A 23,967-nucleotide genomic window follows, 5' to 3' on the forward strand; every position below is an offset into this window, starting at 1 on the left:
CAAATGGGGCTGGGAGAGTTGGATATCCATATCCAAAAGAATGAAAGAGGACCCCTACCTCACCCCCTACACAAAAATTAACTCAAAATGGACCAAAGATCTCAATATAAAAGAAAGCACCATAAAACTCCTAGAAGATAATGTAGGAAAACATCTTCAAGACCTTGTATTAGGCGGCCACTTCCTAGACTTTACACCCAAAGCACAAGCAACAAAAGAGAAAATAGATAAATGGGAACTCCTCAAGCTTAGAAGTTTCTGCACCTCAAAGGAATTTCTCAAAAAGGTAAAGAGGCAGCCAACTCAATGGGAAAAAATTTTTGGAAACCATGTATCTGACAAAAGACTGATATCTTGCATATATAAAGAAATCCTACAACTCAATGACAATAGTACAGTCGGCCCAATTATAAAATGGGCAAAAGATATGAAAAGACCGTTCTCTGTAGAGGAAATATAAATGGTCAAGAAACACATGAAAAAATGTTCAGCTTCACTAGCTATTAGAGAGATGCAAATTAAGACCACAATGAGATACCATCTAACACCAGTTAGAATGGCTGCCATTAAACAAACAGGAAACTACAAATGCTGGAGGGGATGTGGAGAAATTGGAACTCTTATTCACTGTTGGTGGGACTGTATAATGGTTCAGCCACTCTGGAAGTCAGTCTGGCAGTTCCTTAGAAAACTAGATATAGAGTTACCATTCGATCCAGCGATTGCACTTCTCAGTATATACCCAGAAGATCGGAAAGCAGTGACACGAACAGATATCTGCACGCCAATGTTCATAGCAGCATTATTCACAATTGCCAAGAGATGGAAACAACCCAAATGTCCTTCAACAGATGAGTGGATAAATAAAATGTGGTATATACACACGATGGAATACTACGCGGCAGTAAGAAGGAACAATCTCGTGAAACATGACAACGTGGATGAACCTTGAAGACATAATGCTCAGCGAAATAAGCCAGGCACAAAAAAGAGAAATATTATATGCTACCACTAATGTGAACTTTGAAAAATGTAAAACAAATGGCTTATAATGTAGAATGTAGGGGAACTAGCAATTAAGGAAGGGGGAACAATAATCCAAGAAAAACAGATAAGCTATTTAACGTTCTGGGGATGCCCAGGAATGACTATGGTCTGTTAATTTCTGATGGATATAGTAGGAGCAAGTTCACAGAAATGTTGCTATATTAGGTAACTTTCTTGGGGTAAAGTAGGAACATGTTGGAAGTTAAGCAGTTATCTTAGGTTAGTTGTCTTTTTTTTACTCCCTTGTTATGGTCTCTTTGAAATGTTCTTTTATTGTATGTTTGTTTTCTTTTTAACTTTTTTTTCATACAGTTGATTTAAAAAAGAAGGGAAAGTTAAAAAAAAAAAAAAAAAGAAAAACAAGGAAAAAAAAAAAGATGTAGTGCCCCCTTGAGGAGCCTGTGGAGAATGCAGGGGTATTGGCCTACCCCACCTCCATGGTTGCTAACATGACCACAGACATAGGGGACTGGTGGTTTGATGGGTTGAGCCCTCTACCGTAGGTTTTACACTTGGGAAGACGGTTGCTGTAAAGGAGAGGCTAGGCCTCCCTATAATTGTGCCTAAGAGCCTCCTCCCGAATGCCTCTTTGTTGCTCAGATGTGGCCCTCTCTCTCTAGCTAAGCCAACTTGAAAGGTGAAATCACTGCCCTCCCCCCTACGTGGGATCAGACACCCAGGGGAGTGAATCTCCCTGGCAACGTGGAATATGACTCCCGGGGAGGAATGTAGACCGGGCATCGTGGGACAGAGAACATCATCTTGACCAAAAGGGGGATGTGAAAGGAAATGAAATAAGCTTCAGTAGCAGAGAGAGTCCAAAAGGAGCCGAGAGGTCACTCTGGTGGGCATTCTTACGCACACTTTAGACAACCCTTTTTAGGTTCTAAAGAATTGGGGTAGCTGGTGGATACCTGAAACTATCAAACTACAACCCAGAACCCATGAATCTCGAAGACAGTTGTATAAAAATGTAGCTTATGAGGGGTGACAAGGGGATTGGGAAAGCCATAAGGACCACACTCCACTTCGTCTAGTTTATGGATGGATGAGTAGAAAAATAGGGGAAGGAAACAAACAGACAAAGGTACCCAGTGTTCTTTTTTACTTCAATTGCTCTTTTTCACTCTAATTATTATTCTTGTTATTTTTGTGTGTGTGCTAATGAAGGTGTCAGGGATTGATTTGGGTGATGAATGTACCACTATGTAATGGTACTGTAAACAATCGAAAGTACGATTTGTTTTGTATGACTGCGTGGTATGTGAATATATCTCAATGAAATGAAGATTTAAAAAAAATAAAATAAAATAAGAATGAAATTAAAAAAAAAAAAAAAATTTAAAGGAGTATAGGCCTAGAGGAACATAATACTGTTCGAAAAGGTTGTCCCCTGGATGTACAAACAAGGCAGACGATTAATTCGTTTCCAAATTAATTATCTACCTGCACTAAAAGAAAATAAATGAAATATGGCCTAGAACCATTCTGAGGAATTTAGTATACATAAACAAGGAAGAAGAGCAGGAATTAGTAGGTACTGGTGGTACTACCAAACAAAGTTTCTGCATCCAAGGGCTTCCAGAGAAGATAGAAAATTATTTAATAAATATTGGTTAAATAATTAATGAAAACATAATGTGATAAGTGATATAAAAGATGTGTGGTATGAGAGTGTGGAAGAGAGCACTACTCTAAACAAACAGAGGGTGATAGAGTAGTTTTTTTAATCCATAGAAAGAAAAAGGAAAAAACACAGGAGAAGTAATTACAGGAGGGAGGAGTCATCCTGCTGTAGAAACCCATGCTTAGTTTCTAGTGTAGGGTCCACTGATTTTTCTTTTTAACATTTTCTATGCATAGTAACTAAACAAATCATTTAAGCATTCAATAAACTGATCTTCAGCAAATGCATTGCATATTCTACTCATTAAATATTGGGCCCCAAATTATAATTAAATCCATTTAATAATTTAAATCCATTATATGATGATAAATGAATGATTAAAAGTAGTTATTACGTGGTTTGTTTCATGCAAAAGAAGTCTGGGCACTTAAAAATAGATGTCCAGAGTCATCTTTCAGCTTAAGTTATGTATCTTGACTGAAACCAACAAAAGAAAGCTCTCTGATATAGTAAGGGCCTTTTCAGGAAATTCAGTCAAAAAGCAAAATTAAAACAGAAGAAAGTGAAGCTTGCTAAGAAAAAGTTCTAGCTAAGCTTAGAAAAAGAGTAGAGGCTCTAAGCAGGGTATTACTGAGAACTGCTACAGTTATTCATATTCAACTAATATTTATTTGGCCCTATCTTTTCAAACTTTAATACCAATAAGAACAATAAAGTAAGCAGAGAACAGAATGTGAAAGGAACATATGTCTGTCCTTCAGATAAGCAGGTCTCAAAATTTGGCTGGCATAAGCATCACCCAAGTAGCCTGTTAAAGAGTGTGAGTTCCTGTGCCTGAAAGACTAGAGATTCTGAAGAAAGACACAGGAAAACACATTTTTAATATGCTCCTCCCTCTTCCAGCCCCCTGTCCCTAACCCCTCCCCCAACTAATTCTGATGGAGCAAATGGAGGATCACTCTTCCAGAAACAGTGCAATGTTCCAGGCACTCTCCTAGGTACTCTCCTATGTATTCTCTCACTTAATCCTCACAAAGATCATGTAGGATATATATTACCCCTATTTCATGAATGAGGAAACAGAAGCCCAGGGGTTAAGATGCCCAAGATTAAACAATTAGAGGGAGAGAAAAAGAACAAAAGGGAAATTTGCTTTATTAGATATAGATTTCCAACTAGCCTAAAGAATCTTCTGAAGAAGAAGGAAAAAGGAGGGAGGAAAGAGGGAGAGGGAGGAAGAAGGAGGAAGAGGAGGAAAAGGAGAGAGTGAAGAGAAGGAGGAGGGAAGGAGGAGGGAAGGAGGAGGGAGGGAGGAGGGAGGGAGGAGGAGGGAGGGAGGAGGAGGAGGAGGAGGGAGGAGGAGGAGGAGGGAGAAGGAGGAAAAGCAGCAGCAGCAGAAGACAATCTGAGACTTCATTATATCGTAGCATTCAAAGATACAGAGAAGAGAAAGGTCAATACTGAAAAGTTTAAATAACTATTTAAATAAGTATTTAAAATGTAACTCAAGTGTTAATAGCCTGACTATGACAGAGAATCAAAGTATACTAGTGGAAAGTTACTTATGTTTGAAATTGGCATTATTTGAGCTTTAATCATTTTTTTAAATTTTTATAGGTGGATTAAATACTCATCTATAAATATTACTTCAATATAACCTTTTTAATGACTACTTGGAATTACAGTTTTGACATGAAGAACTCAACCTGTGGCCCAAGTTATACCAACTGTCCAAGAGTGGCAAAAAGGAAAGGAAAGGGAAAGTTTCAAAATGTATCAGGAAAATCTCCCAGAGGTTATCTGTAGGTACAGTTTTACAGTTTTACTAGGCTCTGATAACCCTGCCAGTCTCGGCTATTCAAACTTTTATTGAGCATCCATGGGAGCTCAGCACTGTCCTAGCCTCTAGGAATATACAGAAAATAATACAAAAATAAGTCCCTGTCCTCAAAGACACTAAAACCAGAGGGGAAATAACTATAAAAGCCTAATAACAATATGGGGTTATCTATTATTAAGAGCTAATTAAGACACTTCCAGGGAAGAATGTAATATTACCTAAATGCCACATGATCAATGAAGAAAATCAATGAGAACTAAGTTGAGCAAGGGAAGAATATTTATTAAGTATGAGTGCCTACTACATTCCAAACACTTTTACATTTATCTCTTTTAATCCTCAGAGTAACCATCAGAGGCAGAGTTCAAGTTGAAGAAAACAAAGTTCAGAGTAATTTAAGTAGCTCACCCCAATCACATCACTCTAAGTGCTGTATCTGAGAATCAAACCCAAATCTGAATTACTCCAGACAGAGAAGGTACTACAGGTAAAGAAGATAACACAAGGGAAAGCACCAAGGTAAAAGTAAGTATGACTGGTTCCCAGGCATTAGGAAACCGTCTGACTAAAGCAGAGGGCAATAAACTAGGCCAGAGCTGGACGAAATTGGAGAGGACCATTGCTTATGTTTGATGAGATAAGATTGTTTATATTTGATGAAATAAGAATCAGTCATTAAAAGGATTATTTAAGAAAACTAATCTGGCAGCACTTCATAGAACAGAAGTAGGGAAGATCTGTAGATACATATCATCATCTAAGAAACCATTTATATAATCTAGAAAGGTAATGAGAAGGAAAAGAACTGTCCCTGACGGTCAAGCGGCTCTGGCACTATCAGCCATGCCTTGGTGTTACTAGGTGCTGGCCTGGTACTCACAGCCAAGCCATGGTATTCTCCTGTTGAACAGAAAATTTCAAAGAACACTAACATCAGACAAGGTCACTCTGTATCCATGATGGATCGAGACACAAACCAGACCATTCCATAATCACAAACACTAAACAAAACATGAACATTGTCCAAGCCACAAAAATGACAAAGCATCCCCATCCTGACTAATATAAGTGACTGCTGCTTCTGTAGCAATCACAGTTTTAGCTTCACTTCATTCCTCTTGCTTTCTAGATAAGATTTATTAAGGCACCCAATCACAGAATTACCCCACTTCCCGACAGCATCCAATCCAGAGCAAATCCCTTCTTACTTGAATCCTACAGGAAGTCACCTAACACAAGCCCAAATCCTATAATAAATCCCTTCTAACATCTTCTTACTGAGACACCAAACAATTCCCCATGGTGTGTGGGTTCCCTCCTTTCAATGGGTTAATAATCCCAGCTCTGTTCAACTACAGATGAGTTCTTGGTGGTCTCTGACTGGAGGGCACTGACAGAAATGACAGCATGTACTAAAATGATGGCAGTGAGAATGGAGGAAAGAAGGAAATAAGTGACATTTCCAGGTAAGAATTAAAAGAACAGGCAATTTAAGAGAAAAAAAAAAAAGTCATGATTCATATACCACTTGGGACAGTAGAGGGCATCTGACTGAAATATTATGAACTTAAAGTGGAACTAGTTAAATTAGCTCTTTTTTAAGGACTGCATAAAAGATAAAGGAAGACAGATAAATGTTTAATAGATTATTAGATTTAAAACAATAAGGCCTGGGTCCCACCCCCAGAGCTTATGATTTAATCATCTTAGGTACAACCTGGGCATCAGGGATTTTTTAAATCTCCCCCAGGTGACTCCAATGTGCATCCTAAGTTGAGAATCACTATCATACAGAATGCCCGTGGCTAGGAGGAAAAAGGAAAAGCAATGGAACAGGTGGAAAGAGATCCAAGGAAGTACTGGGGCACAAAACTAAATGGAAAAAAACAATGGTTGGGTGACAGAGTGCTCTAGGTGATTCCCAAATACATTGAGAGTGAGGAAAATGATGAGGGGGTCACTGTACTTAACAAATGATAAACAGAAACCAGACAGGAATGTTACAATAGGGTTAGATGGCTGGAAAACATGACCAACTGGTAAAGATATTACTCTGCATTAGCTGAATCTTCAAGAAGGAAACTTTCTATCTATGGCCCTCTGAGGCTGTCTGGATAATAGCTACACCTACTACTACAAACAGATCTAATTTTGTACAGCTTGTATCTAAAATTGGAGGATCTTCCCCCCTTTTCCTACCTTGTATTTCCACACTGCCATCTAGTGGTCAGGATAGCAAAGCGCTGCCTTAAATTGGCAGTGATTTCTAGGTAGCTTAGTGAACTCTGTTATTTAGACGGCAGATGCTAAACAGCCTAAATTCAAGGGTTTCATTCTAATGTTTTCCTCTGATTGATTAGGGTAGAGGATTTCTCTTGGGGGTGAAGAAAATGTTCTAAAATTGATTGCGGTGATGGGTGCCCTACTCTGTGAATATAATAAAAACCAGCAAATTGTACACTTAAAAAGAATGAATTGTACCATAGGTGGATTATATCTAAATAAAGCTGTTACAAAATAAAAACACACCCTTAACCATAGCAAGATGCCCCTCAAATACAAAAAAAAAAAAAAAATGCTCTCAAGAACTGTAGAAAGAGTCTAAAAAGGGTGTCAGAAATCATTCAATCATTTCAAACATCCTTTAAAAAACAGAAGAAAGGTTAAGATTGAGGTTCTGAGAGATTAAATCATTTACCCCACTCACTAGAGGGTAAAAACTAGGCTATAAAAAGGGAAATATTAACTTATTTAAAAGTTTTCTCTTGTCTCCCAAACCTGATAAGTGATTTTTCTTAAGCTTGGCCCTCAGCAGTGCCATCTTCATCTACTTAACTTATTACCCGGACTCTCACGCACACCAGTGACTTCAAACAGCAGTAGCAGTGCTATTATTCCAACAATTCTAGCTCAAAACACTGCATTCATCCTTCAGTACTTCACCATCCTTTTATCAGTCAACAAAATGGGTCAATTCTTCTCTCAAAAGGACTGGCTTTGTTTCCAGGCCCTCTGCCATCCACCTAGCTCATGCCTTCATCGCTTCACACCCCAAGTAAAGCAAATTTGCTCTTATCTGGAATCCTCATCTCCAGTCTTTCCACCATTTTTCCCTTATCACAAAAGTTACCCAACCCAGTACTCCTGCACTAATCTATAATTTTGTGCATGGCATACTGCTACTCAAAAATCCTTATGGGCTCCTTAATACCTACAAAATAAAGTTCAAATTCTTTAGCCTGACCATCAAGGCCCTCAATATTCCAGAATCTATTCCTACTTTATCTCCTATAACCTCTTGGACAAACTTAACATTCCACTGCAGTTGGGATGGTCTACTGAACAATATATATGCATTTCCCAATAATTATTCAACACAGTTATTATTTATACCACTTATTTGATTATTATCACGTTCATCTTTTCTTTTTCCCAAAAGTTCTCAACCAGTCTAAGGCATCAGCATTACCTGTGGAGCTTTAAAAAATTATAGGATCTTTAAGGATGTGGCCCAGACAACTGGGTATTTATATATATATAATAAATTTGTATAACAGGTGAAAAACATTTGATTCATGGACTTAAAGAATGTCTTTCTAAGACTTTTTCATCATCTGTCCTGAGTTCAATGATATGTTCAAATCCTAACTCCCAGTATCTGAGAATGTGGCCTTATTTGGAAAGAGTCATTACAAATGGAATTAGTTAAGTTAAAGTGAAATTACACTCTTGTATACTGCAAGCTATGAAACACTGCTGAAAGAAATTAAACAAGGACTAAATAAATGGAAAGACATCACGTGTTCATGGATTAGAAGACTTAATATTGTCAAGATGTCAGTACTACCCAAAGCAATTTACAGATTCAACACAATCAACCAAAATTCCAGCAGGTTTTTTCACAGAAATGGAAGTCAATTGCCAAATTCATATGGAAGCCTCTTCAACAAATGATGCTAGGAAAATGGGATATCCACAAGCAAAAGAATGAAAGCAGACCCCTACCTGACACCATATACAAAAATTAACTCAAAATGGATCAATGACTTAAATATAAGAGCTAAAACTATAAAACTGTTACAAGAAAGCACAGAGAAATATCTTCAGGAACTTGTATTGGGCAATGGATACTTAGACTTTATATTGAAAGCACAAGCAGCAGAAGAAAATATACATTATTAGAGTTTGTCAAATTTAAAAATTTTGTACCTTAAGGGACATTATCAAGAAAGTGAAGAGACCACCTAAAGAATGGAAAAATATTTGGAAAACGTATATCTGATAAGGATTTACTATGCAGAATATATAAAGAACCCCCAGAATGCAACAACAAAATGACAACTCAATTTTAAAAAGGACAAACACTTGAAAAGACATTCCTCCAAAGAACATATACAAATTGCCAATATGCACATGAAAAGAAGCTGAGCACCATCAGCAATTAGGGAAATGCAAATCAATGCATTTCCTCACTCTCATTACAATGGCTAATTTTTTTTCTAATGGAAAATAAGTGCTGGTGAGGATGCAGAGAAATGGAACCTTAGTACGTTATTGGTGGGAAGGTAAAATGGTGCTGTGGAAATCAGTTTGGCAATTCCTCAAAAAAGTCAAACATAGAACTACCATATGAACCAGTATTATCATATCTGGGTATATATCCAAAAGAACTGAAAGGAGGGACTTAGATATCTGTGTACCAGTGTTCACAGCAGCATTATTCCCAATAGCCAAAAGGTGGAAGCAACCCAAGTACCCATCAACAGATGAATGAATAAATAAAATTTATCACGTAGAAACCATGGAATATTATTCAGCTGTAAAAATGAATGAAGTTTTGATACATGCTACAAGGGATGAACCTTAAAGACATCACACTGAATGAAATAAGCCATACACAAAGGACAAATATTTTATGATCTCATTTATATGAAATAACTAGAATATGTAAAATCATAGAGACAGAAAATAGAGTACAAGTTACCAGGGGTGAGGAGGAGGGGGCATGGGGAGTTAATGCAAAATGGGTATAATGTTTCTGTTTGGGGTGATGGGACAGTTCTGGCAATGAATGGTAGTCAGGGTAGCACAATCTTGTCAATGTGATTAATCTCACTGAATGGTATGAATGGTGGGAAGTAATTAAGATGTGAACATTTATGTATACATATATATATGTATGTCCCACAATTTTTAAAAGTGACTAAAGAGACAATGACAATTGTTCTAGTTTGCTAATGCTGCTGGAATGCAAAACACCAGAAATGGATCAGCTTTTATAAAGGGGCTTTACTTGTTTACACAGTTACAGTCTTAAAGCTGTAAAGTGTCCAAGGTAACCCATCAACAATTGGGAGGATGGCCAATGGCATCTGGAAAACCTCTGTTAGCTGGGAAGGCATGTGGCTGGCATCTGCTTGCTCTCAGGTTGTGTTTTAAAATGGCTTTCTCCAAAATGTCTGGATCAGCTTCCAACAGGCATCTCCAAAATGTCTCTGTAAGCTGCAGCTTCTCTCTCAGCTCCTGTGCTTTCTTCAAAGTGTCCTTCTTGGCTGTAACTCCTCTTCAAAATGTCACTCAGCTGCACTGAGTTCCTTCTGTTTGTCAGCTCATTTATATGGCTCCAGTGATTTAATTTAGACCCACCCTCAATGGGTGGGGTAACATCTCTATGGAAATTAACCAATCAGAGTCATCACCCACAGCTGGGTGGGGCACATCTCCGTGGAAACACTCAAAGAATTGCAATCTAATCAACACTGATATGTCTGCCCACACAAGATTACATCAAAGATAATGGAGTTTGGAGGGACATAATACATTCAAACTGGCACAACAATTAAATGTAATCCATGATCCTGAACCAGATCTAATAATGGAGGAGAAAAGACCCAAAAGGACATTACTGGGACACATGAGAAAACTGGATTATAGACTATAAGCTTTATATCACCGTTAAATTTCTTGAAACTTGATAACTATATGTAAGGAGGCTATATAGTCAATATCTTAGTTCTAGGAAATATATACAGAAATATTGTGTTCAAGAAGCATGATGCATAAAATCTACTCTGAAATGTTTAGAAAACAGATAGAGAGATGACTAAATAGAAAGATTGTGACATTTAATTTCATGTGTCAACTTGGCTAGGTTGTCCCATGGTATGGTAAAGCAAGCACTGGCCTGACTTTTACTGTGAGGGTATTTCATGGGTTTAAATCATTAGTCAGTTAATTACATCTATGGCTGATTACATCTAAAATCAACAAAAGAGACTGTCTTCAGCAATGAGAGAAGTCTCTTCATCCAATCAATTGAAGGCCTTAAAGGGAGAACTAATGATTTCAGCAGTCAAAAAGAAAAATTTCTATCTCTACTCCTGACAAGCCAGCTTTTCCTGGGGAATTCACCATTACCTTCATCAGAGTTCCCAACCTGTGGCTTCTCCTAGGGAAATCAAAGTCACCTTCTTTGAGTTTCCAACTTGTGGCCTGCCCAACAGAATTTGGACTTGCCAATCACCATAGTCATATGAGCCAATTCCTATAATAAATTTCTCAATATTTACATATATATCCTATTGGTTCTGTTTATCTGGAGAACCCTGACTAATACAGTTTTTGGTACTGGAAAGTAGAGTGCTGCTATTACAAATACTTAAAATGTGGAAATAGCTTTGGAATTGGATAATGGGTAGAAGCTGGAAAAACTGGGAGGCACTTAATAGAAAAAGACTAGATTGCTTCAAACAGATGTTGGTAGAAGTATGGCTTCTGATAAGGCTTTAGAAGGAAATGATGGCTGTATTATTGGAAACTGGAGGAAAGGTGATTCTTCTTATAAAGTGGCAGAGAAATTATGTTCAAAAATTATGTTATGGTGTCAGATGGAAGGCAGAACTTGCAAGCAATGAACATGGATATTTAACTGAGATTTCCAAGCTATGTGTAGAAGGTGCACACTGGTTTCTCCTTGGAGCTTATAGTATAATGCAAGAGGAAAGACATAAGCTGAGAATTAAGCTCTTAAGCACAAAGGAACCAGAAATTGATGATTTTGAAAATTCTCAGCCTATCCAGATCGTGTGTTCTGAGACTATGACCAGAAGCAGCTCTACCAGGAACCTCCGTGAGCTTCTAGGAAATGAGCCTCCAGAGAATGAGGCTCCATGTGAGGGTTTAACTCAACAGCTCTTTGCTAAAGAAGGTGTGACTGAACACGAATCCAGTCAGTAATTTCTGTAAAAGTCAGGATTGGAAATGCAGCTATCCAGGAAGGATCTGCAGAAAGTTGTACTGTCTGATGGTTTGGACCTGCTTCAACTACGTGCAAAGCCAACCAGGTTTTTGCAAAATTTGTACCAGCAGAAGCCCTACCAGCCTGGACTGAAAGGGATAGAGAAGGGACAAACTGAAGGAAGAATGACTTCAAGGGCAGAACTGCAGGAGCAGAAATATCTCTTCAGGCCAAGAGAGCTGGCCCACCCACGTGTGTGGAAAAGGCAGATCTGCCCCCGCACTTGCAGGGGGCAAGCCTTCTGGCCGAGTGCTTTGAGTAGGCAGGCCTTGCACCCCACTGTTCAGAAAGAGTGGCTCCACTCCACTGCTTAGACACGGAGGAGCCTATGCCCCAGTGATCACACAGAGCCCGGCCGCCATTTCAATGCCCTAAGAGTGTGGGGCCCACACCCCACTGCTCAAGGAGAGCGTAGCCACTGCACTCCAGAACTTGGGAGGGGTGGGACTGTCATTCCATCAAGCCGGGAGGACAAAGCATCAAGCTTCAGATGGCTTGCAGACCTTGAGATCTAAGGGAGTTTGCCCCATTGGGTTTTGGACTTATCTGAGACCAATGACCACTGTATTCCTTTCTGTTTCTCTCATCTGGAATGGCTACATTTATCACATGCTTGTCCTGTGATTGTAAACTGTTGGAAAATAGCTTGTTTTCTAGGTTTCACAGGACCATAGGCAGAAAGGAATTCTGCCCTACGATGGACCACACCCATAAATGATTTTGATGAGAGTGTACTTAGCATTATCACTGAAATGATTTAAATCTTTTGGGATTCTGTGATGAATGAATGTATTTTGCATATGGGAAGAACATCTCTTTTGGGGGTCCAGAGGGCAACCATGATGGCTTGAATTGCTGTATCCCAGTTTGGACATGTTCTTTCTCTTGGTCTGCATTCTAGTGCACCCACTGTAAATAAGATCTCTTGAAGATGTTACGTCAATTAAGATGTGGCCCACCTTAATCAGGTTGTACTTTCAATTCAGATTACTGGAGTTCTTTATTAGTACAATGAAATTCAAATATATAGAGAGAAAGCCACAGGGAAGACTAGAAGCTAGAAGTCAATAGAACTCAGAGGAAAATGGAGAAGACATCACCATGTGAATTGCCATGTGACAGAAAAGTCAAGGACCCAAGGATCACAGGCAGCGAGTACCAGAATGCCACAATCTTCAAAGAGAAAGCATTGCCTTGCTGACACCTCGATTTTGGACTTCTCCTACCCTCAAAATAGTGAGCTGATAATGGGTTTGAGTCAACACATTGTATGGTATTTTTTTTTAGCAGCCAGGAAACAAACAAATACATACATATGTGATGATAAACAGATATGTATGTACATGGATGGATGGATAGAATGATATGGAAAATGTGGCAAAATATTAAAAGTTTGTGGATATGGGTGTCTGGTTGGAGTTCTCTGTATGAGTTTGTATTATTTTTGCAACTGTCCTGTAAGTTTGAAATTATTTCAAAATAAAAAGATTTTTTTTTAATTCACATGGAATGAAAAAGAATAAAATTTGAGGAATTACACTTCATGATTACAAAACTTACTACAAAGCTACAGTAATCAAAATGGTATGGTACTGGCATAAGGGCAGACAAATAGACCAATAAAATAGAATTCAGAGTTCATAAATAAATCCACACATCTATGGCCAATTGACTTTCAACAATGGTGCCAAGTCCATTCAATGGGGAAATAATAGTGTCTTCAAAAAATGGTGCTGGGAAAACTGGATAGCTATATGCAAAAGAATGAAATTGGATCCCCACCTCATACCATACACAAAAATTAACTCAAAATGGATCAAAGACCTAAATGTAAGAACCAAAACTATAAAACTCTTAGAAGAAAATTTAGTGGAAACATCTTAGAGGAAAACACAGGAAACATCTTCAGGCCCTTGTGTCAGGCAATGCTTTCTTAAGACTTTACACCAAAAAAACAACAAAAGAAAGAATAGATAAATTGGATTTCTTAAAAATTAAAAACTTTTGTGCATGAAAGGACGTAATAAGGAAATTGAAAGGAAAACCTACAAAATGGGAAAAAAATATTTGGAAACCATGTATCTGATAAGGGTTTAATATCTAGAATATACCAACAATTTGTATAACTCAATAACAAAAAGACAAACAACCCAATTAAAAAGAGAGCAAAAGACCTTTACAGACAGTTCTCCAAAGAAGATACACAAATGGCCAATAAGCACATGAAAAGATGCAAGACATCATTAGTCATTAGGGAAATGCAAATCAAAACCACATGGAGATACCACTTTATACCCTCTAGGGTGGTTATTATTTTTAAAAGGTGGAAGAATGCTTGGGTTGGTGAGGATGTGGAGAAACTGGAACCCTTGTGTGTTGTCGATGGGAATGTAAGACAGTACAGCCACTGTGGAAAACAGTTTGGCAGTTCCTTGAAAAGTTAAGCATAGAATTACCATATGACCCAGCAATTCTACTCCTAGATAAATGCCCAAAAGAACTGAAAACAGGGACTTAAACAGATACTTTGTATATGAATTTTCATAGCAGCACTATTCACAATAGCCAAAAGGTAGAAATAACCCAAGCAGCCATCCATAGATGAATGGAAAAACAAAATGCGGTATAAACATACAATGGATTCAGCTGTAAAAAAGAAAAAGTGAAGCTCTGATACATGCTAAAACATGAATGAAACCTGAAGACAATATGCTAAGTGAAATAAATTAGACAAAAAAAAAAAAATATTGTATGATTCACTTGTATAAAGTATTTAGAATAAACAAATTTCATGGAGACAGAACGTAGATTAGGGGTTACCAGGGGCTGTGGGAAGTGGAAAGGGAAGCTACTGCCTAATAGGTAAAGAGCTTCTGTTTGGGGTGATCACAAAGTTTTGGTAATGGATGGTGTTGGTCATGGCAGCACAATAATGTCACTGTAATTGATAACACTGAATTGCTCTCATATAAATGGTTAAAATGGGAAATTTTGTGATAAATATACATATAACCACAATTTTTTAAAAAAGGTCATACTGGAATATGGGTCCTTAATCCAATATGACTAGTGTCCTTCTAAGAAGAGGAAATATGGACACAGAGAGACAGATGAGGGAAGAATGACATGTGACAACTGAGGCAGAGATCATAGATTACTGGCAAGCCAGGAGAGAGACATGGAACAGGCTTTTCCCTATCGACATGAGAGGAAGTATGCCCCTACCAACAACTTGATTTCAGACTTCTGGCCACCAGAATCGTAAGACAATAAATTTCTGTTGTTTGAAGCCACCCAATTTGTGGTACTTGGTTATGGCAATCCTAGGAAACTAAGGTACTACTTAAACTGAGTATCCATATCCACTATTATACAGTCAAAAAAATAAAAGATTAAACTGCCTAGGAAAACTATTAACTAAATATTCAAGCATTCTCTTTTCCTAAACACATGTACAACATCAATTTTGCCAATTAACATCTACTTCCTAATGAGGTAAACAGAGTAGTTGAAAAATGCTAACCAAAATTAAATTTTGATATACCCATCAAATTCATTTGAGAAATATCACAAGTATTCAAATTCAAAATTCAACAAAACACCAAACATATGATAATCATTTAAATGTGACTAGAACATGCTAATGTAAAAATGTCCAGTCCTTTAAAATTCAACATGCAGAATTATTTATGGATATCATAAGTAGCTTGAAAAACTCAACAGTGGCAATTTCACCTTAGCCCTTGAATATACAGATGCAGAGAAGGGAGTCAGTTAAGATGAAGAAGAAAGATGGTAGCTGTCAACCCATGCTGCACATTATAATAACCTGGTGAGCTTTTAAACTTTCCATGCCCAAGCCAAACTCCAAATCAATTAAATCAGAATCTCCAGGGTGGAACCCATTTATCAGTAATTTTTAAAGCTCCCCAGGTGCTTCCAATGCATAGTCAATGTAGAAGAAACAATGAATTTGAAGACAATCTCTCCATAGAGAGAACCAAAGATCAGAGAAAAAAAAAAGAGAAAAAACAAATCCCAGAAAGTAGGTATTACTTCATAAGTAGGTGGTCTTCTCATTAATTTATGAGTGATTTTTATTGATTAAGGATAAGTCTTTTTTTATGTTGCAAATATTTTTCTTGGTTTCTTGGCCTTTCTATTTTAAGAAGGTTCTTTGACATTCAAAAACATTTTAACTTCTATGTAGTGAAATTTGTCAATCTATCAATCTATCTTTTCCCAATTGTAGTACCTCTTATTATTTTTGCCTCAAGGCTAATAATAACAATAATAAAATCAGAAGACTCCTGACATTACAATTCACAGCCAAAGTAATGAATTAAAAAATCAATACTGACCTAGAATTGTAAATGTCCTTACTGTTTAAAACTAAACATGAATAGGCCATCTGTAAAATAGTAAACTGGCAACAAGTTAACTCTAGAAAGGAAACATTCTTGACTCTACCATATTTAAACAAGTAAAATAATGGCTTTACTTTGTTAATTTTTACTTTCAACAAAATGTCAAAAATGTTTGTCACATGCGTATGTGCCTTTCAGGAACTGTTGAGAAATACAACTTGAGATGGGAAAGCAGTCATTCAAGTTCTAAGATTAGACAAGGATAGAAAAGACAAAGTTATTCCACCCAGTCACATTTATTTTTTTCCTCCTACCAAATAATTATTATAGCAAAAACTAAGAGAAAAAAAACATTTCCACAAAATCTTTCTTAGTAATAAATTCCATTGTACAATTTTTCCCTGAGTTGGCCCAAAATTTAAATGTGGGTAAGTTTTAGACATAGTTTTTGACACCTATTGTGAAAAAAAAAAAACTGGTATTATTAACAAGACATTGTAACCATATGAATTTAACCAGGGCTTTTTCATTAATGATAGTGAGTTTTATATAGATATTTATGACAAAATTTGAGTCGCTTTTTTTTCGTGTGTGTCAAATTCAAAACAAGAGTTGTGTAAGTGTTAGATGCTAAGAATAGTTTGGTTCACAAAGGTAACTGTGGCATTTTGTATAAATTATGTCCCCCAGAAAAAGCCATATTCTTTAATGCAATCTTGTGGGGGCAGATTCTGATTAGGGTGTGACCTCCTGATTGTTTCAAAGGAGTGTGACTCGCTCAACTGTGGGTAATACTCTTGATTAGATTATTTCCGCAGATGTGTTATCCCACCCATTCAGTGTGGGTTGTAATTAAATCAGTGAGCTCCATAAGTGCTCAGACAAAAGGAGCTCGGTACAGCAGGTTAGATACATTTTGGAGGTAGCCATTGAAGCAGACTTTTGCTAGTCCAGAGTCTGCCTGGGAGAAACTAAGAGAATACCCTCAGACGCTTAGAGAGAAACATCCTGGGAGAAAGCCATTTTGAAACCAGAACCCCGGAGCAGATACCAGCCACGTGCCTTCCCAGCTGACAGTTTTCCAGATGCCACTGGCCGTTCTTCAGTGAAGGGCATGTACCTCATTGTTCATGTCTTAGTTTGGACACTTTTATGGCCTTAGGGCTGTAACTTTGTAACCAAATAAACCCCCTCAATAAAAGCCAATCCATTTCTGGTATTTTGCATAATGGCAGCATCAGCAAACTGGAACAGTAACCTGAACTCAGGGGTATTACTTTTTAATAGGTGAAAACTAAATCACTCTTCTGAAAACCGTCTGTGTGCTTTTCAGGCCATTGTCCACCAGAGGGAGTATTATATCTAATTAAGACCCTACAAGGAACTCCCAGATGGAAATGGGAAATATAAAACTTTATCTGCAAAAATCTTAGATGTAACATATATAGAATTAAATGTAAAATTAAATCATGGAAGGAGTCTCATACACAGCTGTTAGCAATATAAAATGGCATTTCTTTTCTGGTGGACAATTTAACAGTATAAATCAAAAGCCTGAACCAGTTTATGCCACTAGACCCTGTAATCCCACTTTTGAGAATTTTATCTTGAGAAAATAATCAGAGGTGTAAATAAAGGTTTTTGTACAAAAAAACAAAAAAAATTAAATCATAGGACCCCAAAAGAATATCAAATGAAGTATTTGTCAAATAACTGAGTTGTTGAGAAAAAGTTTAAAAGTACTTACAGAAATCAGTGCTCTCAGTTTAATGCACATACAAGTTACATGGTTATCTTAATGTATGTTAAGTAAGTCTATGATGTGGCATAAAATTCTGCATTTCTAACAAGCTTCCAATTAATGCCGATGCTAATTCACAGACCAAACTTGGAGTGGCAAGGACTAAATTATTATGCAAATTTAATTTCTAACCTCACTTTAAACTCTTATATAAAGTTAGGGAATTGACTGGGAAGGAGTGGAATGCAAACATTTGGGCAGAAAACCATGAAGGTTGGTACCTTGAACCCCTAAATTCCCAGGAAAAGCACTCTGAGAAGGTTGGTCTCCCTTATGACTTCCCCTACAGTTACTGCCTTGCAGAGAACCACTGATCCTCCTCAGGAACTAGCCTCTCAGCTTCTCATTGTCTCTAGATTCAAGACTACACTCAAAGCCTGGCAGGTCCCCAAAGATAAAGTTAAAAAGTGTGACCCTTGAAGAAGTGCATTACATACCAAAAGAATGGAAAGATTTTGCCAATTTATATAAACAGAAACTGGGAAACTCATGTGGGAATGAGTCTTAAGAGTGCTGGATTACGATGGAAGGAAGCTAATGTTGGATAGAGCTGAATTTATTGATATGGGTACACTAAGCAGAGATGGTGGACTTAATACGTTAACTTGAACAGCAGGGAACAGCTCAAACAGTTTGCTTGGTTGGCTAACTGAAACATGGCCTCCACTAAATGCAGCCGAAATACCAGAACTTCTGTGATATACTGAGAAAGAGGATATCAAATGGCTTAGGCAGCTAAGAATGCTGGTGTGGATAAGCCCCTACCTGCTTATTCACCCCTTAACCATGTCCCCTGGGAGGATCCAGATAACATTCCATTCACCAAGCTATGAGAAATACATTCATGAAGGGAGCCCTGGCATCCTTTAAGAACTCTGTGGTGGCTATTCCCTGTAGAACAGGAATAAAATTGGAAACTACTGCTACCTATGGTCCCTGAATTCAATGGGGATGAATCCTGTGATGGCAGGGACTAAGTGGTAGCACTTAATCAACAAAGACAAGGTGGAAGTGGATATATAATGGGCAGCCAAAATAGGTATCAGAAGGGAGGCTTTGAAATGCAGAGACCATTGACACTGGCTAAAAGATCAGTGTTCCCAGAACTGAACTAGATGGGCAACCTACTAAAATCTTACTTGATAAGTGTAGGTGGAAAAGCTCTGGGTCTGGTAAACAGAAGCCTGACTTGAATCACCAAAATAAAGAGTTGTGGTCTGTATTAGTTAGGGTTCCCTAGGGAAACAGAATCAATGAGAGGTGTCTCTGACTATCAGATCTGTAAAAGCGACTCACACAACTGTAGGTATGCATGAGTCCAAATTCTGTAGGGCAGTCAGCAAACTATCAACTCCAAGGAAGATGTCCAATGAACTCCTCAGGAAACGAACCGGCAACTTCGACGAACTCCTCAGGAAATGAACTGGGATCTTCAACGAACATGTTCGATGAGCTCCTCAGGAAACGAACTGGCAACTTCGACAAACTCCTCAGGAAACGCTTCACTGGGCAGCCGAAGAAGAAGTGAAGGTCCTCTATCTGTCTCGCTTATAAGTCTTCAACTGAGTAACTGGATTAAATCCAGCCAATTGCATTCTCTCATTGTGAAAGACACGCCCTTTGGTGAGTCATCAGTCACAGCTGCAGTCAATTGACTGATGATTTAATAAACCAGCCTATTGGTTTATTAACCAGCCACAAACATCCTCACAGCAATTGTTAGGCCAGTGTTTGCTTGACCAGACAGCTGGGTACTATCACCTGGCCAAGTTGACACATGAACCTAACCATCACATGGTCCATTTCCCAATTCCCAGATTTGAGCCATTTCGCAGATCCAGTGCATAATGGATGAAGGGAAGCAGGTCCTCTTGAGAAAGAACCCTGCCACAGAGCCAAATATGTATACTGTAAATCTTCCTCCTCAGCTTCCCAAAAGGGGTTTATAGTCATTACAAGGGTGACTGTGCACTGGAGAAGAGAACATAAACAGACTTTTGGTGAATTACTGGGCACTGGCTTATGAACTAAAGTTTATTCCTGAAGACACAAAATGCCACCATGGTCCACCAGTTAAGAATAGATGCTTATGGAAGTCAGGGAAACAACAGAATTTGGGCTGAGATTCACCTCAAAGTGGGTCCTCAAATCCACCCTGTGATTTTATTCTTCAGTTCTAAAATGCATAATTGGAATAGACATCATTGGCAACTCTCAGAACTCCCTTATGGAGTCATGGCAATTATGGTAGAAAAGTCCAAGTTGAAACCACTACAACTGCCTCTACTTATCTAAATAGTAAACCAAAAGCAGTATTGCATTTCTGGAAGAATTAATGCCACTATCAGTGACTTGAAAGATGCAGAAGTGGTGATTCCTCCCACATCCTTATTTAACTATTTGGCCAATGCAAAAGATAAAAGGATCTTGAAGAATGATAGTGGATTACGGGATATCATAGGGGCAATGTGTCTCAGCTAGAAGTGGAATAAACATCACCTAAAGATGGATAAAGGGATTTTGTATACTCTTTTGAGTAGAGGCTTAGTATGTTTTGATTGCACAAAGATAGCTAGATGGGAGGATGATTTTGTTATTGACCTTAAGCAAGGTTACAAAGAGATGTGTATAGTTAACAAGGGATAAACTGTGTACTCTATCAACATAGCAAGCTGAAACTACATTTCCCAGAAGTTTCTTCTCTTATATGGTTCCAGGTTAGGGCTGGCCACAAAAGAAATGTGTGTGAGATCTGGAAAGCGTACATGAAGCAGCTGTCATTATGTTCTGAAGGTTCTGTGTAGGTCAGCAGGTACTGCTATAGCGGCATTCACTGTCACTGAATAACTGGCTCACTCAAATAATAGTTTGCATAGAGCAGCAGCCAAGCCCTCAGCTCCTCCATCTCCCACTGGATGTCTTCCTTAACCTTCAAGTCCTGTCCCTTTGTGGCAAAAGGCACTGGCAATTTTTGCAGCTATCAACATCATTGAGATAGGAAGCAATGAGGGACAGTTCCAGTGTGTCTTCATTAGTTCCAGTTATATTCCAGTTGTTCTTGCTTCCCCCACCCCCACTTCACATCCAACTTTTCTTCCCAACTGCCAGTTCTGCTGACTTACAGTGACTTCAGGCCCACCACCAGATGCAAAGGAAACAGCAGCTTTGCCAACTCTCACAACTGTGTAAGATCTAAGCACTGTAATTCTTATCCTTTCTCCTTCAGTGAGTCTATTTCTCTGGTCAAACCCTAACTAACAGAATCCCTTCCTGGAAAAACTGACCAGAACCAGAGAATAACCCTGCCGGGTGGCAGAGAACCAAATGACCATAGACAAGAATCTGTACAAATGCCCAAAGTTTTTTGTTTTTTTTTTTTAAAACTGAAATCTTTTTAATGTCTCACTCTTAAACTGACTAGCCAAGGATGACCAGACACTTGGGAAATATCCCTTTTTCCTTTTATCATAGAAATTTTCAAACAATCCCAAAAGCAGAGAAAATAGCATAATGAAACCACATAGTTTTAGTGTCTCCCCACAAAAATTAGTTGGAAGTCCCCTTGAGGGACTGGGAAAAAAAGTGGAAATATTAAACTTCCTCACCTGGGGAATTCCTGATATTCCCACAAGCCTTAGGGAATACCAATTTAATAAGTCAAGCCCCCAATCTTGGGACTTGCCCTTATGAAACTCATTCCTGCAAAAGAAAAGCTAACCCTACTAATAATTATGCCTAAGAGTCACTCCCAGAGAACCTCTTTTGTTGCTGTTCTTTCTCTCAGCCAACTCTGCAAATAAACTCACTACCCTCCCTGCTACGTGGGACATGACTCCCAGGGGTATAAGTCTCCCTGGCGATGAGGGACAGGACTCCCAGGGATGAGCCTGGCCCTGGCATTGTGGGATTGAGAATGCCATCTTGACCAAAAGGGGGAAAAGAAATGAAACAAAATAAAGTTTCAGGGGGCTGAGAGATCTAAAATAGAATCAAGAGGTCAATCTGGAGATTATTCGTATGCATTTTATAGATATTCCTTTTCAGTTTCTTGTGTATTAGAATAGTTAGAAGGAAACACCTGAATCTGTTGAACAGTAATCCAGAAGACTTGATTCTTGATGATAAATGTATAACTGTATAGCTTTTATTGTGTGACTATGTGATAGTGAAAACCTGGTGACTGACACTCCCTTTAACCAGTGTCTGGACAGATAAGTAATAAAATAATGACAAAAATATATAAATAATAGAGGGGGATAACGGATATGGGATGATTTGGGTGTTCTTTTTTATTTCTTTTTTATTTTGTTATATTTTTTCTTTATTTTGGAATAATGAAAATGTAAATTGCGGTGATGAATGCACAACTATATAATGATACTGCGAGCCACTGATTGTATACTTTGGATGGATTAAATGGTGTGTCAGTGTATCTCAAAAAAATTGCAATTAAAAAATTAGTTGCAATGGTGGAAAATGATACACAGTGGAGAAAGCAAACAACAGCTTGACTGATTGATCAAAATTAACAGTATCAAAAAGGTAGTTGGACATCATGAGTCTCCAGATGTGATATCCTGAGAAGGATACATCATACCCTATGTAGCATTCCATCTGAAAATGTGTAATCTGAATCTACCCATGAAGAAACATTAGATAAACCCCAAATGAAGAATCTACAAAAATTAAAAAAAAAAAGAGGACTAGACCCTTCAAAAATGTTAGCATTGCACATAACAAAGGAAAGTTGTAGAAATGTTCCAAACCAAAGCAACAAGTATAATATCTAACCCTAGACAGGATAATGGAGGAAAAATATGTTATTAAGAACTTATTGGGTCAACTGACAAAAATGGAATACAGATGGTAATGTACTGTAACAACGTTAAATTTACTAACGTTGATAACCATATGTGCTTATAGAGGAGAATTTACCTATTCTTTGGATATGTACATTCAAGTATTTAGGAGTAAAAAGCCAGGATATATGTAATGAACATCTTCAGAAAGAAGAAATTTTGTGCGTGTGTGTGTGTGTGGGTGTGGGTGTGTAGACAGATATGGGAGTGCAAGGGAGGAAAGAGGAGAGAGTGTGCATAAATGACAAAGCAAATGAGGTAAAATGTTAATAGCTTAATTTGGGCAAGGAGTACACAGATTTTTTTGTACTATTCTTGCAAATTTTCTGTAAGTTTGAAATTATTTCTAAATAAAAGTCTTAAAATGTTTAAAAATTTGGGTGGGAAGAGATTAGATTTTCCTTCCATGGAGGTAAGTAGAGGAGCATATTACTATTTCAAATACCAAAATCATGGTAATTCTAAGGGGTAAATGTTCAAACTGATCTTAAAAAATAACTCCAGGTTCTAATTTCATACAATGTTTTACACACATACTACTAAAATGAAATACAGTCCATCATATATAAAAGACTACAATGCCCTACACACCTCTACAGCTTCATATTAAAAAGGTGTACCTAGGAATAATTTAAACATTTGATTATATATAACTCCTAATTCCTTTTCATCATATCTAGTGCAGTTTCAGGGATACTATAATCTACATTTGATAAGTACTTACAGTGGGCTATATGTCATCTCACCTAACCCTTTTAAAAGTCTTTGCTACTCATATTTGATCAGTAAACCAGCAGCATTAGCACTACCTGGAAGACTGTTAGAACTATAGAACCTCAAATCCCAATCCAGACCTTACACAATCAGAATCTGTACTGTAACAAGATCATCAGGTGATTCATATGTACCTTAAAGTTTGAGAAGCACTGCTCTAAGTGATTTAGATCAACAGAGGTTTATTTCTCGCTCCCACTAAATCTAAGGCATGTAGAACACCATGAGGACACACTGAAGAAACTGCATTTCCAGAGAGAGATACATAAAACAGGACTGAAAAGGGACACTTCGAAGGGATTCATGATAGACTTACCAATGGAGCCCACTGCTGCCCAGATGGGCAGAGGGGCCC

The 23,967-nt window shown here is 37.9% G+C and overlaps 1 protein-coding gene across 1 annotated transcript in view; it reads right to left on the reverse strand.

Moving 5' to 3' along the window:
* SMYD3 (SET and MYND domain containing 3) overlaps nt 1–23,967 on the reverse strand; it is an 839,570-nt gene that overhangs the window by 800,275 nt on the left and 15,328 nt on the right. The gene's annotated exons all lie outside the window — the stretch shown is intronic.

The sequence above is a fragment of the Choloepus didactylus genome, chromosome 2, assembly GCF_015220235.1.
Source record: "Choloepus didactylus isolate mChoDid1 chromosome 2, mChoDid1.pri, whole genome shotgun sequence".
Classification (NCBI taxonomy): domain Eukaryota; kingdom Metazoa; phylum Chordata; class Mammalia; order Pilosa; family Megalonychidae; genus Choloepus; species Choloepus didactylus.